The sequence below is a fragment of the Caloenas nicobarica genome, chromosome 2 (assembly GCF_036013445.1).
Source record: "Caloenas nicobarica isolate bCalNic1 chromosome 2, bCalNic1.hap1, whole genome shotgun sequence".
Lineage (NCBI taxonomy): Eukaryota > Metazoa > Chordata > Aves > Columbiformes > Columbidae > Caloenas > Caloenas nicobarica.
Window position 1 is genome coordinate 113012260 of NC_088246.1, and position 6544 is coordinate 113018803.

Consider the following 6544-nt stretch of genomic DNA (forward strand, 5'->3'; position numbering starts at 1 on the left):
TGGCTGAGACATTGGTGGGCATTCAAGTCCAAAGTATGCATTAGGTAAAGTGGAATGAGTAATGTTTGGGATGATGATAAGGCATGATTGTTATTAATCTCTTTGTACTTACAGAGACTGAGCAATGTTCACTTGCTCCAAGTAGTCTGGCAGTCACAGCTGCTGAAAAGATTTGTATGTGTTCTGTGCAAAAGACTCTAGTGGGCTGCGGTTATAAAACAGAAATTCTTCAAACAAAGCAAATGTAACTTCTACTTATTTCCATGGGACTAATGATTCACACAAGCCTGTAATTTACTGAAAGTTATTCTTCCTGTATTTCATGCAATTTGTATGGTACCGAAGCACACAACATGCTAGAGACTTCAAAGCCCACATGCCTTCAATGTCACGTATCAGTTTGAGGAACACATGCATTTATACTGGGGACAGAAGCGGCTGAAAGAACTTTGGTCAGACAAGCTGGTAAGGAAAGTCTGTTTTGGCAGAAATTTTGACAGTCCTGTGGCTGAACAACCAACACTCTTCTCAGACCAAGTCCAGCTGTTCAACACCATCACGCTAGGTGAAGTGGCACACCACCACCAATTATCATTCTAGTGTGCTGGATCAACATCTCATGGATCTTTTCTAGTCTTCCCCTTTTATGCAAGCTCTTCAGCTCCGGAAAATTCATAGTTTTCCTGCCTCAGCAAGAAGCACTCAGCAATGTTATAATTTCTTACTGCAGCAGAACGATTGCAAACTGAATTATTCGCCGTACCTGCTGCACTATACCTTTTTTATGCTATAGTCATTGCATTTCTAATTTTGGTAAATGTTTAACAGTGTACATAAGAACGTATGTTATCCCTGGGAATTCTTGTTCATCACTTGAATGCATCTAAACACCTCTCTGGAGGTCATAGTCAGACTGTTTTGCCATAGGTTAAACATTACCAGCTACAATGTAATGGCACATTTTCAAGCTTTCCAACGGTAGCAAAGCCAACCTACACTTATTAGGGTGCCCTGAAACACTGTTGAAGAGTGCTGTGTTTAAAGTCCATAGCAAAACACAGTCAGACCAAAGCTTCAGAAAGCCTCAGTATTAGTTTTTTTGATGTTGGACTTCGCAGGAAACTAGTTGAAAAAAAGAAATTGGTGGTGTGTGCTCTGGATCTAGCTCTGTTAAGACAAGGTAAAAACAATAATTTTTTTAATTAAAAACCAAACCAAAAAAAAAAAAAAAAACCACCACCACAACAAAACAAAACAAAAAAACCAACCAAACAAAAAAACATGCCAAACCCTAGTCCCTTTGCTAGGAGCATTCTACTCTGGTAATTCCTTGAGTGAATTGACACCAATGATGCAGTCATATAAAAAAACCCCACATGAATAGGTCTCTACAAAATGAGGAGAATTTAAGCTACTGAATAGTGATCCCTTGAAATCACTTGTGGCCACCTGTCACTATGGTCTATACTGACAGTGGAGGAAAGTATTTCATTGACAGCTACATATTATTTGCTGATAACCACATTTTTTTCAGTCCAACAAATATTGAGGACTCTTTAACAAGCCTCTGGAAGATGCTAGACAGCCAAGAAACAACTGAAGGGAGAGAAAATGAGAGAGAAAAAAGGAGAAAGAAAATCCTCCCTGCAAAATACATTGTATTCTACAACTGGGCTGTGACCAATCTCCTGTATCTGCACTTATGAACAGAGGGTTCATTCTTAATATGACAGGATCATGCTCTCTCCAGACCAGTGCTGCCTTTGAGAATAGGTAGGATAAATTTGATGGCCTAATGGGCTACCCTCTTTCCTTGAAGATCCAGAGTTCCCATACTTTCATTAATATGACATTGATACAAAGTGCCTTTCATTCTCCCAGACCTTCATACAATTATTTGTTCATTGCACCCCTCACTAAGTGCTAACCCACATAAAAGAGGTAGGAGCTGTTTCTTTACATCAAGCAATAGAAGAGTCTGATTTCTAGGGTTTTGGGATTATAACTTTGGTAATGGTCCATGTCGAAAGCAAAATCTGAGTGACTGAGCAGTCAAGAGTGCATCACAATGCAAATGCACAGAGGAGCACAGTGAAGATTATTAGAATAACCTTAATTCTGCCTTCTTTACCCTTGGAGTGCTTAACTTCAAAGCACTATTTTTCTTTTAATGCAGGCCTTTGGCAGTTGCAGTATTTCATTGACTGGCAAGCCAAAGAGAACTATTATAATCATCTAATTTGACCTCCTACATAAAACAGGACATAATGTCACTTGCTGCTTTTACTTTGAGCCAATTAACTGGTGTGTGACTAAGCATGACTTTCAAGGCATTCATTTTTACACTTGAGGATTTCAAAAGATGGAGAATCCATTAGTTTTCTTGCTGATTTGTTCCAACAGTTAATCACTCCCTCTGTTTAAAAAAAAAATGTATGCTCCATTGCCTGTCTGAATGGTTTCATGGTCTCAGCTTCCAGCTATGGGCAATTCAGGTCTTTTGTCTTCGGACTAAAGATCTCTTTATTCACTCACTATTTTCTGTCCATTAAGTCAAGTAAGTGTCTTAGCTGCTGTAATCAAATCATCCTAATGCATTCTTGTTGAGGAAGCTAAACAGCTTGTGCTTTTAAAGTCTTTGACTGCAAAACACTTCCTGCAGCCCTCCAAATAATTTTAAACCTCTTTTCTGCCCCTAATATTTTTTCTTGCATCTTTTTCAGAACATGGGAACCAGGACTGTGTTCAACAGCAAATGAGAGACTGATATAGTCATGACTCCACCAACCAAAACTATGCAGACCACCTCCTTATCTCAGCTTACCCATACATATATATACATATATCCATATGTATTCTTGTGCAAAAATTACACAGCCTCTTTGGGACAAGTACAGACCTGTCACATGAAGGACATTCATTTTATATTGTATCTGTTACTTCCCCTTTTGTAAAACATGAAATACAGGAAAACAAATTCACCCAGCAACAAGGCCTGCTGCCACCAATAGTAAAAGTACAAGCAGATAGTAAGAGGAATGCTCTACCATGGGACCTGCCATGACTCCAAGCCCAGGATCCATTGTGGAAACACTGGTCCTTGCTCCAAGGATGCTCTTAGCAGTCTAAGCTGGGTGGACCCTGCTGATACTTCCGCCTTTACCAGACCTGTGCCAGTTCAGCCTTAGATTTGACCTTCATACTTCCGTATTATTTTCTTTCTATACCATAGCTTTTCCCCTTTCATTTCTCTTCCTGTTTCTCCTCTGCGTGAGAAGTATTTGAAGCTACCAGATAAGACTCCCTCTTTTGCAGCGTTCCTATAACTGTGTGGCCAAAACCATCAGCCAAATGTGATATCTTAAACACCTGTAGGGCTAGTGCAAATTAGTTGCATCTCAGAGTTGCCTGAATGCAATGTGTCAGACTTGTTCTTCCAAAACAGAAAGGTTCTAAGCATGAGGAAGCAGCAGAAAAACTTCATTTTCTATTTCTATGTTTGCTATTATTTTATGTATGCCTGTCATTAGAAGAAAACTAGTTTGAATAACTGATGCTACAGACCATTAGAATTAATTCTTTCTCCAGGACAGTTAATGCCGCCTTTAATACAACTGAAGAGACTGTCAGTTCAGGGAAGAGAAGTGGATACTGAAGTTATTCCTTCTTTTTCTGTACTTTTAATGCCTGATAATGAAGCTTGCATGTTTGTCCATGGGACTGAGAAAGTTGTAAAGCCAAATCTTAACTCCTTAATGTTTTATGACATCAGGATAACTTTTAGCTTTCTAGGCCCATTTATTCCCTCAAAATGAATCAAACGCTTCTCCCATTGTCTAAATCTTTCTTATTCCTGAACAGGTTACAATCAATGATATTTAACAATTCTGACAGAGCACTGAGCTTTTTAGCCTCTAGCCTGAATCCAGCTGGGTTCAAATGTTTTCCTCTAGTTATGTGTTATTGGTGATGCGTTTTCCAGTAATCTTTAATGACTTCACTATTAGATGAGATGAGTTCTGATTTCCACTTCCATTATCATAAAACCATTTCCATGCTTTCTACAACTATTTGTATTCAATAGTGACATCAAAAATGCAGGTGTTGACAGGCTAAAATCTTTTCGATCTCCTTGGAGGAAAGTGCTGATGAAGGCTTGAAATGTGCAAACCAGAACAGTCCGAGGAAATGCTTTCCATTCTAAAATTTGCACTTTCTAAAAAGTGCAAGTTCACGGTTATTAGCAAATGTGCAGAAAACCCCATTATTACAAATCGAATTGGAGTAGGATAATGAGAAATATAATCAAATCTTGAAATACCTTCCACTATCCCTCCCTTCTTCCCAGGCTCAACTTGAGTCCAGATTTTCTCTGCCCCCTCGCCATCCAGCAGCACAGGGGGATAGGGAATAGAGGTTGTGGTCAGTTCATCGTGCGTTGTCTTTGTGGCTCCTTCTTCCTCAGGGGGAGGACTTCTCACATTCTTTAGTGCTGCAGTATGGGGTCCCTCCCATGGGAGACAGTCCTCAATGAAATTCTCCAAAATGAGTCCTTCCCACAGGCTGCAGTTCTACATGAACTGCTCCAGCCTGGGTCCTCCACGGGGCCACAAGTCCTGCCAGCAAACCTGCTCCAGTGTGGGCTCCTCTCTCCATGGGGCCACAGGTCCTGCCAGGACCCTGTTCCAGCACGGGCATCCCATAGGGTCACAGCCTCCTTTTGGCATCCACCTGCTCCGGTGTGGGGTCCTCCATGGGCTGCAGGTGGAGATCTGCTGCACTGTGGACCTCCATGGGCTGCAGGGGGACAGCCGGCCTCACCATGGTCTGCATGATGGGGCTTGAGCACCTCCTCCCCTCCTTCACTGGCCTTGGTGTCTGCAGGGCTGTTTCACTCACATATTCTCACTCCTCTCTGCAGCTGCTGCTCCATAGCAATTTTTTTCCGCTTCTTAAATAAGTTATCCCAGAGGCACTACCGCTGTCACTGATGGGCTCGGCCTTGGCCTGCAGCAGGCCCATCTTGGAGCCGGCTGGCATTGGCTCTATCAGACATCTAGCAGCTTCTCCCAGAAGCCACCCCTGTAGCCTCACTGCTAAAAAAACCTTGCCACACAAACCCGATACACTTGGTAATGATAACTCCACCTCAAAGAAGAGTTAAATTGTTCCCCTCTGCCCATTATCACACCAGAAGACCATTCATCCAAAAAAATTTGCCTGCCCTACTTACACAAACAAACTGGACATCACGTAAATAATTCACAGAACGGCAGTCTCCTCTGTTAGCTGCATACTGAAAGACTCCACCTTAAACATGAAACATGGCTGAAACTGAAATCACCATGCTAGTCTTACAGAACCAGAAGGTTTAAGTGGTCTGTAAATCAAAAATATACCTGACCTGTGAATGAGAAATCTGTTCTTTCTGATAGATCAGGCATGAAGAAGCTGTTATACTGTTGTGGACCAGTTGTCCCTTAGGAGTGTGTTCATAACGTTAGCAGGTCTGCAATACAAACAGGAATCAAGCACAGAAACAGCTCTTGCCTAGTGAGTATTAACTGACTCACCAAAATGCCTTTTATTCCTCTTATAATGCATGTTGCACACTTCAAAGTCCAGAAATACCCATGTTAAGATTGAATGTGTAATTTTAAGCTTTTGTTCACTTGATGCCATCCTTACCTAGGATGAAGGATCCAAATAGATGTAGCGCTCTTTCTTTCTCCTCTAGGAGTTCTCACATCTGCTCAGTGTTCTCTTTCCATTGGGTGTTGTGGCTGACAGTACTCACTGCTGCTCCCTAAAGCCTCTACCTGTGGCACTTCTTAGCTTCAGCACCAGAGTACAGGATCATAGCTGAATAAGGCAGGAAAATAATGGCACAAGAGTAAGGAATCACAGAGAGAACACTGTGGGAGAAGAAGAGAAAGTAAAGTTTCATCATATTCCTCTGGAACTTGAAGCCAAAAAGTGGCATCCATCTTCACTCACTGTCTATATGGTTTCAATCAAAGATGTCAAGTAGAGTCAAGAAATGGTCCTAGAGAATGGTAACTGACTGAGACAGAAGAAGGAAAAGGAAAAATGAGAGGATGGTGGGGATATAGGGAAGAAACAGGGACAATGAATAAAGAAATTGAGTGCAAATCCAAAACCATGAAGAAATATACCAAAAAAAGAGGTAGGAGGAGGAAGACAGAGGCAGAGAGACAGTACAACAGGGACAGTAATAAGATGTGTAAAATTATGCAACTTACAGCTAGACATTACTATTTTGCTTAGAAATGAAGAGAATATGGACAGCCTTGTGCATGCACAGAGCACGAACTGCTGTGTTCATGTGACCACATCTCTGACCTGCCACAACTTTCAACAAACATGTATCATTATGTGTTACTAAACACGACTAGATACACATCACAAGGTGTACTTGAATTAATTGGAAATAAAAGTACATAATTAAGATGCTCTCCTACTTAGAATACAATACTATTAAATAAGATTTTAGAGATCATGGTTTCCAGAGAGGACTTGTGTC